We start from the raw sequence: 12,500 nt of genomic DNA, 5'->3' as shown, positions 1-12,500 counted from the left end.
CTCCGAGAAGACCGCTACCCTGGCGGGGCTGGGGCCATTTACCGGCCTCACACCGTCCACGGGCTGAGCCTCCATCAGAAGGACTCAGGCCCCCGGCCCGCGCCAGGAAGAAAACAGACTTCCATACGCCACAATTCCCCTCGCCCGCACCCGGACGGGGGATTCAGCGCTGGGCTCTTCCCTCTTCGCTCGCCGCTACTGAGGGAATCCTTGTTAGTTTCTTTTCCTCCGCTTAGTAATATGCTTAAATTCAGCGGGTTGTCTCGTCTGATCTGAGGTCGCTCCCGAGTTCGCTCTGGAGGGTTGCCCAGAAGCGTGAACACCGCCGGGTTAGGGGACGAGTCCCTTTTCACCCGGGCTAACGAGGACACAGGTCGGGACGTCACGGACGTGCCACGGACAGGTCGGCCCGTAAGGAAAACGCCAGAGGCAGAGCCACCCGAACCCCGACCCCCCCCACCCCCCCCACCGGGGGAGGGGGGGGGGGAACGCATGTAACAACAACCTCCCTCCGCTCGCGCACGTAACGGAACAGAACAGACACCTTTCCGTGATCCGCCTGCGCAGGGGGTGAGAAAAGAAGCGAAAACGTGGGCAGCCAAAGCGGAGAGAACCCACCGGCAGCCACGCTCGCTTCTTTCTCGGGCGCAGGGGACCACGTTCCTGGCCAGGCCAGGAGCGGAGCCGAAACGAACCGAAACGAACCGAAGCGGGGGAGGAGAAGCTTGTGCACGGAGAACGGGCACTCAACCGCAGCGAACCCACCGACCGGATCTCACCGAGACAGCGACCGGGAACCGTCTGCTTTTAGGAAGACGGAGGCCAGGGGGCACCCCCCCACCTACGAACCTCCAACCGCGGTCCCGCCTGAGAAGGCAGGTCCGACAGATAGGAATAGCGACCCTCAGACAGGCGTAGCCCCGGGATGGACCCGGGGCCGCAATGTGCGTTCGAAATGTCGATGATCAATGTGTCCTGCAATTCACATTAGTTCTCGCAGCTGGCTGCGTTCTTCATCGACGCACGAGCCAAGTGATCCACCGCTAAGAGTTGTACTCTTTTATTTCAGGCTCAGTTTAGGTCTTTCACCACGACTACAAAGACAGGTTTAAAAGGTTTCACCAACCGGTCAGGCGCCCCCGTCTGCGAGTGTTGAAACGGGCGCGGGGTTGCGCTTTGCCCACACGCCCCACGTGGCAGACGAGTCAGTCTTTGAACCGCGGCCCTCCGCGCCCGCCCCGTCCGACCCCTCGAAAGGGGTGGAACTCACGTAGCGTGGGCCAAGCCCTAGGTACCTGCCGGGGGTCCCCCTGAGACTCCTTTCTGAGAGAGAGAAGCAGGGGAACCGGCTGCGCCACCCACCACCACCACGCCCCAGGACGCCGGTGGGCGGACGAACACAGGAAGGGCCATGGCCTGCCCCACGAGGAGCAGCGCTCGCAACCCCCCCCGGAAAGTCCGCTCGTCAGCGAGCAAGGGGACGGGGATGAATGACAAGGACAACAAAATAGGAAAACCCCTCGCGGTGGACGGAGGCAGCGGCCGTGCGAGCGAGAGGGAGGGCGCGGGACGGACCCGTACGACCCGCTCGACTCGCAGGCGCTTCTCCTGCCGGCAAGGTGAGGGGAAACCGGCCTTCGCCCGACGAGCGGGGACGCCGAGTTTTTTGAACGACGCGTCTCTCGCGCTGGAACCCAGAGAATACCGGGGCCTGCGGGGGGGGGGTGCTGAAGGACGACGCGGAGGAAGAGGCGGAGGACGAGGAAGGGGTGGGAGGGACTAGGCTCCTCCTTTATGCCTTCTGTCCAGCCTGACCTGCAAGCGACCACGTGTAACAGCAACCCCGAAGACCCTTTCGACCCTGGGCCCCGACGCGGGGGGACGGCGAAGTCGAGGGGGTCGGGAGAGGAGGCACGCCGGACAGCGTTACCCGTTAATGATCCTTTCGCAGGTTCACCTACGAAAACCTTGTTACGACTTTTACTTCCTCTAGATAGTCAAGTTTGATCGACTTCTCGGCGCTCCGCCAAGGCCCGCGAGGAGCCCCGGCGGGGCCGATCCGAGGACCTCACTAAACCATCCGATCGGTAGTAGCGACGGGCGGTGTGTACAAAGGGCAGGGACTTAATCAACGCGAGCTTATGACCCGCGCTTACTGGGAATTCCTCGTTCATGGGGAATAATTGCAATCCCCAGTCCCCATCACGAATGGGGTTCAGCGGATTACCCGCACCTCTCGGTGTAGGGTAGGCACACGCTGATCCAACCATTGTGGCGCGCGTGCAGCCCCGGACATCTAAGGGCATCACAGACCTGTTATTGCTCCATCTCGCGTGGCTGAACGCCACTTGTCCCTCTAAGAAGTTTGACGCCGACCGCGGAGGGCCGCGTAACTATTTAGCATGCCGGAGTCTCGTTCGTTATCGGAATTAACCAGACAAATCGCTCCACCAACTAAGAACGGCCATGCACCACCACCCACAGAATCGAGAAAGAGCTATCAATCTGTCAATCCTTTCCGTGTCCGGGCCGGGTGAGGTTTCCCGTGTTGAGTCAAATTAAGCCGCAGGCTCCACTCCTGGTGGTGCCCTTCCGTCAATTCCTTTAAGTTTCAGCTTTGCAACCATACTCCCCCCGGAACCCACAGACTCGTGGTTTCCCTCACGCTGCCCGGCGGGTCATGGGAATAACGCCGCCGGATCGCGGGTCGGCATAGTTTACGGTCGGAACTACGACGGTATCTGATCGTCTTCGAACCTCCGACTTTCGTTCTTGATTAATGAAAACATTCTTGGCAAATGCTTTCGCTTTCGTCCGTCTTGCGCCGGTCCAAGAATTTCACCTCTAGCGGCGCAATACGAATGCCCCCGGCCGTCCCTCTTAATCATGGCCCTGGTTCAGGAAACCCACAAAATAGAACCGGAGTCCTATTCCATTATTCCTAGCTCAGGTATTCAGGCGAGAAGCGGGCCCGCTTTGAACACTCTAATTTTTTCAAAGTAAACGCTCCGAGCCCCGTCCGGACACCCAGCCAAGGGCATCCGGGGGGCACCGGGAGACAGGGTCTGAGACAGGCGGTGGCACGCCTCGCGGCGGACCGCCAGCCCACTCCCGACATCCAACTACGAGCTTTTTAACTGCAGCAACTTTAATATACGCTATTGGAGCTGGAATTACCGCGGCTGCTGGCACCAGACTTGCCCTCCAATGGGTCCTCACCCATGGGTTTAGGATACGCTCATTCCGATTACAGGGCCTCGAAAGAGACCTGTATCGTTATTTTTCGTCACTACCTCCCCGTGTCGGGAATGGGTAATTTGCGCGCCTGCTGCCTTCCTTGGATGTGGTAGCCGTTTCTCAGGCTCCCTCTCCGGAATCGAACCCTGATTCCCCGTTACCCGTGGTCACCATGGTAGCCGACTATGGTACCATCGAAAGTTGATAGGGCAGACATTCGAATGAGACGTCGCCGCCGCGGAGGGCGCGCGATCGGCCCGAGGTTATCTAGAGTCACCAAAGCGGCCGGGGGGCCCGAGCCCCCCGGATGGGTTTTGGGTCTGATAAATGCACGCATCCCCCGAAGGGTCAGCGCTCGTTTGCATGTATTAGCTCTAGAATTACCACAGTTATCCGAGTAACGTGTGGAGCGATCAAAGGAACCATAACTGATTTAATGAGCCATTCGCAGTTTCACTGTACCGGCCGTGTGCACTTAGACCTGCATGGCTTAATCTTTGAGACAAGCATATGTTACTGGCAGGATCAACCAGGTAGTTTGCACCGTGGTCTGGGATGAACCACGAGTGACATCCGCCTCCCCTTCCGGGGGCTAGGAAGCAGCGGGTTGTAAGTGCGTGCGCCGTCAGGTCCAGACGCCATACAGGGCTACCCAGGACAGCTTCCGCGGCCAGTGTAAACGTGCTCGCGCACCGCCCTCTGGCCTTCGGACGCCGACCTCTCACCTTGATGCAAAGCTGTCCCATCCGGTCATGCCCGCACCGTACCCCGTCCACCTCCTCCGGAGGTGCGGACGGCCGACTCCAGGTGCTTTCGGCGTTCCCTCTCTTCACGCCGTTTTGATTTTCGTGGGCCGCTGGTGGGGGGACAAGGGAAAGACCTCGTCGAATTCCCTCCCCCCTAGCCTCGCTCAACCTACGTTTCGTGATGTAACCAAGAAGAGTGATTCGTGGGCCCAGGTAGGTTTGAAGAGGAGGCCAACAAAGCAGGGCACTCCCTTCCTCCCAAACCACAGACACCAGTATAGGACAACTGAGTAGACAGACTGGCCGTCTGAGTCTCCCCCAGAGAGTTCTGGGATGGGTTACAAATAACCCCCACCCCCCATCAGAGGCTTGACCCGCTAGAACCAGGGAGGATCTGTCAAAACCGCTCTCCACATCAGAAGTTCTGGATCAGCCGGGGCTGGTCGGCAGACGTCCACCTAAGGCCGTGGCCTAACCCCGTGTGGGGGGATAGCGCTCGCACCCGTACACGTGGACACCCGCTCGTCAAATGGCTGGCTCCTCACTTACCGTAGGGGGAATGGTTTGCCTACCCCTGGCGGGTCTGGTACTCCACTCTACCAAACAAGGAAGCAACACACCAATAGACCCCTGCAACACCGGGCAGCTTTGGGCAGTGTCACTACACTCCTCCTTGTTCTTCACGTTCCTTCCGTGGTGATTTTTTTTTTTTTTTCGTGGCCATTGCCGTGCATGGCTTCCCCATCGCTTTGCATGCTCTCCATTGCCTCGTGCTGCTTCACCATTGGTCTCACCTGGAGACCGAAGCCGCTCTCCCAGTAACCCGATGGTACCTGGCCAGAAAACCCCGTGCCCGATTTCATCTAGGACAAGGGCCAAACCACAGACCGTGCCCGTCCAGGGTCAACCCCTGGTCGGACAGGCCTGGTGGGTCGATACCATGGATGTGGCAGGCCGACGAGAATCCACTGGTACATTTACAAACACGCCCACCCTGGTGGCATGGCTGTACGACCCATCGTCGAAGCACGCTGCGGCGGACTGAGCCATTGGATCCAGTTGCCTGGGCGTACACTCAGCCCAACAGACGCACTCGGGTCGGGGAGAGCAAAGCAGACTGTGTGCCTGGATGTGCCCACTTCCATAGGGGAATCGGCATGATGGTTCACTTAACCCGAGGAGGGCTCCCCTCGCGGGATAAGCACCCCCCTCGGGGGATGGGGGGGGGGGGGGGGCATCCAGAGCACACCACTTTCCGGTAGGGGACAGGCGTTTGATCATGTGTCCGAGGGAGAGCTCCCCTTGCCGGCCGAACACCCCTCGGACTCCCCTTGGGCTTCCAGAGAACGCCACTGGATGAATTTAGTGCTTGGACCCCATTGATTCTCTTTGCTCTCCCATATACCCGACGGGACCTATTTGCAAAACCCCGTGCCAACCAGACCTCCAGGAAGGGGGCTGGCGGCTAACCATGCCCAGCAGGGTGCACCCTGGTCGGACACTTTGGGAGGGTCGAGAGCCTGGAAGTGCCACCCGGGGGAGTAATTCTGATTTCCGTTTTAATGCACTCAGGGACAGCCCGAGGACCTCTGTAGTGCACCTGAGGCGGACTGAGCCGTCGGGTCCAGGGGTCTGGAGTTCGGAACCTCCAGGGTTCACCTGGCTGTTCTCTTAGCCCGGCAGGGTGCACCCTGGTCGGACACTTTGGGAGGGTCGAGAGCCTGGATGTGCCACCCCGACGAGTAATGAGTTTTCCCTTCGTATCTCTTCCGGACCAGGTCCGATTCGCACGAAACTCGCTGGGCATGGCCAGGAGCGCCCCCTGCTGCCCACGCCACCGTCCCCGCGCTTCTACTCCCGAGGGCCGAGGAGACAGCGAAGCGTGGGTCGGGTCGCCTGCTTCCAGGGTCTCCCTGGTACTCTCCAGTCTCCCGAGTCCATCGGGTCCGACCTCGTATTTTTAGCCCAGACGGGGAATGAGAAAGGGGCCCCCGACCGCCCGAGGGCGGGCGCTCGCTTCTCAGCCTAGGAACGTCCGATTCCCACGAAACTTTTACGCCAGACGTTCCTGGCAGCGAGCGCGTTCAAAGGTGACCCGCGCTGCTTCTCTCCTCCCAAGGGCCGAAGAGATATTCGTCTTCAAACCCGACCGGCCCTGTGTTTGCCGCCCCGGCGGTTTTAAAAAATCATAGCGTAAAAACGGTGGGTGCGCTTCGCCTGCCGCTTGGACAGCGTTAAACGGCAGCCCCGGCTCTTTCCAAAGGGCCCTCAACCGACTTTCTGCTCCCAAGGAGCCCAGAGATATGAAACCGAAAAATCAAAACCCCGTGCCAACCAGACCTCCAGGAAGGGGGCTGGCGGCTAACCATGCCCGGCAGGGTGCACCCTGGTCGGACGCTTTGGGAGGGTCGAGAGCCTGGATGTGCCACCCCGACGAGTAATGAGTTTTCCCTTCGTATCTCTTCCGGACCAGGTCCGATTCGCACGAAACTCGCTGGGCATGGCCAGGAGCGCCCCCTGCTGCCCACGCCACCGTCCCCGCGCTTCTACTCCCGAGGGCCGAGGAGACAGCGAAGCGTGGGTCGGGTCGCCTGCTTCCAGGGTCTCCCTGGTACTCTCCAGTCTCCCGAGTCCATCGGGTCCGACCTCGTATTTTTAGCCCAGACGGGGAATGAGAAAGGGGCCCCCGACCGCCCGAGGGCGGGCGCTCGCTTCTCAGCCTAGGAACGTCCGATTCCCACGAAACTTTTACGCCAGACGTTCCTGGCAGCGAGCGCGTTCAAAGGTGACCCGCGCTGCTTCTCTCCTCCCAAGGGCCGAAGAGATATTCGTCTTCAAACCCGACCGGCCCTGTGTTTGCCGCCCCGGCGGTTTTAAAAAATCATAGCGTAAAAACGGTGGGTGCGCTTCGCCTGCCGCTTGGACAGCGTTAAACGGCAGCCCCGGCTCTTTCCAAAGGGCCCTCAACCGACTTTCTGCTCCCAAGGAGCCCAGAGATATGAAACCGATAAATCAAAACCCCGTGCCAACCAGACCTCCAGGAAGGGGGCTGGCGGCTAACCATGCCCGGCAGGGTGCACCCTGGTCGGACGCTTTGGGAGGGTCGAGAGCCTGGATGTGCCACCCCGACGAGTAATGAGTTTTCCCTTCGTATCTCTTCCGGACCAGGTCCGATTCGCACGAAACTCGCTGGGCATGGCCAGGAGCGCCCCCTGCTGCCCAGGCCTGGCTCTGGGCCTGGGCACACTTCATTCACTTTGTACCTTTAAATCATACTACTACTACTACTACTACCACCAGAATTCCAGGGCCAAGAGGTCACACAGTCATACACAGCAAAGTAGCTCTGGGCCTGGGCACACTTCAAGAAGTTTGTCCCTTTATATAAGCCTAGAAATAGACTTCCAGGCCCAAGAGTTCAAACACATTCATGCCCAGCAAAGTAGCTCTGGGCCTGGGCACACTTCAATCACTTTGTGCCTTTAAATCATACTACTACTACCAGACTTCCAGGCCCAAGAGGTCAAACACAGTCATGCCCAGCAAAGTAGCTCTGGGCCTGGGCACACTTCATTCACTTTGTGCCTTTAAATCATACTACTACTACCACCAGAATTCCAGGGCCAAGAGGTCACACAGTCATACACAGCAAAGTAGCTCTGGGCCTGGGCACACTTCAAGAAGTTTGACCCTTTATATAAGCCTAGAAATAGACTTCCAGAGCCAAGAGGTCAAACACAGTCATGCACAGCAAAGTAGCTCTGGGCCTGGGCACACTTCAAGCACTTTGTGCCTTTAAATCTACTACTACTACTACTACTACTACTACTACTACTACTACCAGACTTCCAGGCCCAAGAGTTCAAACACATTCATGCCCAGCAAAGTAGCTCTGGGCCTGGGCACACTTCATTCACTTTGTGCCTTTAAATCATACTACTACTACCACCAGACTTCCAGGGCCAAGAGGTCAACCACAGTCATGCACAGCAAAGTAGCTCTGGGCCTGGGCACACTTCAAGATGTTTGACCCTTTATATAAGCCTAGAAATAGACTTCCAGGCCCAAGAGTTCAAACACATTCATGCCCAGCAAAGTAGCTCTGGGCCTGGGCACACTTCAATCACTTTGTGCCTTTAAATCATACTACTACTACCACCAGACTTCCAGGCCCAAGAGGTCAAACACAGTCATGCCCAGCAAAGTAGCTCTGGGCCTGGGCACACTTCAATCACTTTGTGCCTTTAAATCATACTACTACTACCACCAGACTTCCAGGCCCTGGAGGTCACACCTTCATGCCTAGCAAGGTTGCTTTACACCTGCGCACACTTCAGACCGTTTCACTCTTTTAATCCTTCAAAGTACCACATTTCCAGACCCAAGAGGTCACAGAATCATGCCCAGCAAAGTAGCTCTGGGCCTGGGCACACTTCAATCACTTTGTGCCTTTAAATCATACTACTACTACCAGACTTCCAGGCCCCAGAGGTCAAACACAGTCATGCCCAGCAAAGTAGCTCTGGGCCTGGGCACACTTCAAGAAGTTTGACTCTTTATATAAGCCTAGAAATAGACTTCCAGAGCCAAGAGGTCAAACACAGTCATGCACAGCAAAGTAGCTCTGGGCCTGGGCACACTTCATTCACTTTGTACCTTTAAATCATACTACTACTACCAGACTTCCAGGCCCAAGAGTTCAAACACATTCATGCCCAGCAAAGTAGCTCTGGGCCTGGGCACACTTCAATCACTTTGTGTCTTTAAATCATACTACTACTACCAGACTTCCAGGCCCCAGAGGTCAAACACAGTCATGCCCAGCAAAGTAGCTCTGGGCCTGGGCACACTTCAAGAAGTTTGACCCTTTATATAAGCCTAGAAATAGACTTTCAGGCCCAAGAGGTCAAACACAGTCATGCCCAGCAAAGTAGCTGTGGGCCTGGGCACACTTCATTCACTTTGTACCTTTAAATCATACTACTACTACTACTACTACTACTACTACTACTACTACTACTACTACCAGACTTCCAGGCCCAAGAGGTCAAACACAGTCATGCCCAGCAAAGTAGCTCTGGGCCTGGGCACACTTCAAGAAGTTTGACCCTTTATATAAGCCTAGAAATAGACTTCCAGGCCCAAGAGTTCAAACACATTCATGCCCAGCAAAGTAGCTCTGGGCCTGGGCACACTTCAATCACTTTGTGCCTTTAAATCATACTACTACTACCAGACTTCCAGGCCCCAGAGGTCAAACACAGTCATGCCCAGCAAAGTAGCTCTGGGCCTGGGCACACTTCAAGAAGTTTGACCCTTTATATAAGCCTAGAAATAGACTTCCAGAGCCAAGAGGTCAAACACAGTCATGCCCAGCAAAGTAGCTCTGGGCCTGGGCACACTTCAATCACTTTGTGCCTTTAAATCATACTACTACTACCACCAGACTTCCAGGCCCAAGAGGTCAAACACAGTCATGCCCAGCAAAGTAGCTCTGGGCCTGGGCACACTTCAATCACTTTGTGCCTTTAAATCATACTACTACTACCACCAGACTTCCAGGCCCTGGAGGTCACACCTTCATGCCTAGCAAGGTTGCTTTACACCTGCGCACACTTCAGACCGTTTCACTCTTTTAATCCTTCAAAGTACCACATTTCCAGACCCAAGAGGTCACAGAATCATGCCCAGCAAAGTAGCTCTGGGCCTGGGCACACTTCAATCACTTTGTGCCTTTAAATCATACTACTACTACCAGACTTCCAGGCCCCAGAGGTCAAACACAGTCATGCCCAGCAAAGTAGCTCTGGGCCTGGGCACACTTCAAGAAGTTTGACCCTTTATATAAGCCTAGAAATAGACTTCCAGAGCCAAGAGGTCAAACACAGTCATGCACAGCAAAGTAGCTCTGGGCCTGGGCACACTTCATTCACTTTGTACCTTTAAATCATACTACTACTACCAGACTTCCAGGCCCAAGAGTTCAAACACATTCATGCCCAGCAAAGTAGCTCTGGGCCTGGGCACACTTCAATCACTTTGTGTCTTTAAATCATACTACTACTACCAGACTTCCAGGCCCCAGAGGTCAAACACAGTCATGCCCAGCAAAGTAGCTCTGGGCCTGGGCACACTTCAAGAAGTTTGACCCTTTATATAAGCCTAGAAATAGACTTTCAGGCCCAAGAGGTCAAACACAGTCATGCCCAGCAAAGTAGCTGTGGGCCTGGGCACACTTCATTCACTTTGTACCTTTAAATCATACTACTACTACTACTACTACTACTACTACTACTACTACTACTACTACTACCAGACTTCCAGGCCCAAGAGGTCAAACACAGTCATGCCCAGCAAAGTAGCTCTGGGCCTGGGCACACTTCAAGAAGTTTGACCCTTTATATAAGCCTAGAAATAGACTTCCAGGCCCAAGAGTTCAAACACATTCATGCCCAGCAAAGTAGCTCTGGGCCTGGGCACACTTCAATCACTTTGTGCCTTTAAATCATACTACTACTACCAGACTTCCAGGCCCCAGAGGTCAAACACAGTCATGCCCAGCAAAGTAGCTCTGGGCCTGGGCACACTTCAAGAAGTTTGACCCTTTATATAAGCCTAGAAATAGACTTCCAGAGCCAAGAGGTCAAACACAGTCATGCCCAGCAAAGTAGCTCTGGGCCTGGGCACACTTCAATCACTTTGTGCCTTTAAATCATACTACTACTACCACCAGACTTCCAGGCCCAAGAGGTCAAACACAGTCATGCCCAGCAAAGTAGCTCTGGGCCTGGGCACACTTCAATCACTTTGTGCCTTTAAATCATACTACTACTACCACCAGACTTCCAGGCCCTGGAGGTCACACCTTCATGCCTAGCAAGGTTGCTTTACACCTGCGCACACTTCAGACCGTTTCACTCTTTTAATCCTTCAAAGTACCACATTTCCAGACCCAAGAGGTCACAGAATCATGCCCAGCAAAGTAGCTCTGGGCCTGGGCACACTTCAATCACTTTGTGCCTTTAAATCATACTACTACTACCAGACTTCCAGGCCCCAGAGGTCAAACACAGTCATGCCCAGCAAAGTAGCTCTGGGCCTGGGCACACTTCAAGAAGTTTGACCCTTTATATAAGCCTAGAAATAGACTTCCAGAGCCAAGAGGTCAAACACAGTCATGCACAGCAAAGTAGCTCTGGGCCTGGGCACACTTCATTCACTTTGTACCTTTAAATCATACTACTACTACCAGACTTCCAGGCCCAAGAGTTCAAACACATTCATGCCCAGCAAAGTAGCTCTGGGCCTGGGCACACTTCAATCACTTTGTGTCTTTAAATCATACTACTACTACCAGACTTCCAGGCCCCAGAGGTCAAACACAGTCATGCCCAGCAAAGTAGCTCTGGGCCTGGGCACACTTCAAGAAGTTTGACCCTTTATATAAGCCTAGAAATAGACTTTCAGGCCCAAGAGGTCAAACACAGTCATGCCCAGCAAAGTAGCTGTGGGCCTGGGCACACTTCATTCACTTTGTACCTTTAAATCATACTACTACTACTACTACTACTACTACTACTACTACTACTACTACTACCAGACTTCCAGGCCCAAGAGGTCAAACACAGTCATGCCCAGCAAAGTAGCTCTGGGCCTGGGCACACTTCAAGAAGTTTGACCCTTTATATAAGCCTAGAAATAGACTTCCAGGCCCAAGAGTTCAAACACATTCATGCCCAGCAAAGTAGCTCTGGGCCTGGGCACACTTCAATCACTTTGTGCCTTTAAATCATACTACTACTACCAGACTTCCAGGCCCCAGAGGTCAAACACAGTCATGCCCAGCAAAGTAGCTCTGGGCCTGGGCACACTTCAAGAAGTTTGACCCTTTATATAAGCCTAGAAATAGACTTCCAGAGCCAAGAGGTCAAACACAGTCATGCCCAGCAAAGTAGCTCTGGGCCTGGGCACACTTCATTCACTTTGTACCTTTAAATCATACTACTACTACCAGACTTCCAGGCCCAAGACGTCAAACACAGTCATGCCCAGCAAAGTAGCTCTGGGCCTGGGCACACTTCATTCACTTTGTACCTTTAAATCATACTACTACTACTACTACTACTACTACTACTACTACTACTACCAGACTTCCAGGCCCAAGAGGTCAAACACAGTCATGCCCAGCAAAGTAGCTCTGGGCCTGGGCACACTTCAATCACTTTGTGCCTTTAAATCATACTACTACTACCAGACTTCCAGGCCCCAGAGGTCAAACACAGTCATGCCCAGCAAAGTAGCTCTGGGCCTGGGCACACTTCAAGAAGTTTGACCCTTTATATAAGCCTAGAAATAGACTTCCAGAGCCAAGAGGTCAAACACAGTCATGCCCAGCAAAGTAGCTCTGGGCCTGGGCACACTTCATTCACTTTGTACCTTTAAATCATACTACTACTACTACTACTACTACTACTACTACTACTACTACTACTACCAGACTTCCAGGCCCAAGAGTTC

The 12,500-nt window shown here is 54.6% G+C and overlaps 3 non-coding genes across 3 annotated transcripts in view; all 3 read right to left on the bottom strand.

Moving 5' to 3' along the window:
* Positions 1 to 281, bottom strand: part of LOC145656726 (28S ribosomal RNA) — a 4,149-nt gene extending 3,868 nt beyond the window's left edge. The window contains exon 1 of the ribosomal RNA XR_014122321.1: positions 1 to 281. This exon is cut by the window's left edge and continues 3,868 nt beyond it. This is a non-coding gene — a ribosomal RNA (28S ribosomal RNA).
* A 617-nt stretch (positions 282 to 898) lies between these two features.
* Positions 899 to 1,052, bottom strand: LOC145656695 (5.8S ribosomal RNA). The gene has a single exon (XR_014122291.1). It is a non-coding gene; the product is annotated as a 5.8S ribosomal RNA (ribosomal RNA).
* Positions 1,053 to 1,934: 882 nt separating this feature from the next.
* Positions 1,935 to 3,773, bottom strand: LOC145656708 (18S ribosomal RNA). Its single transcript, XR_014122304.1, has one exon. It is a non-coding gene; the product is annotated as an 18S ribosomal RNA (ribosomal RNA).
* Positions 3,774 to 12,500: the final 8,727 nt, after the last annotated feature.

This window comes from Electrophorus electricus, unplaced genomic scaffold (genome assembly GCF_041902795.1).
Source record: "Electrophorus electricus isolate QZ-2024a unplaced genomic scaffold, ASM4190279v1 Scaffold88, whole genome shotgun sequence".
Classification (NCBI taxonomy): domain Eukaryota; kingdom Metazoa; phylum Chordata; class Actinopteri; order Gymnotiformes; family Gymnotidae; genus Electrophorus; species Electrophorus electricus.
The sequence above is the reverse complement of the archived record's forward strand: the minus strand, read 5'-3'. Positions and strand labels throughout refer to the sequence as shown.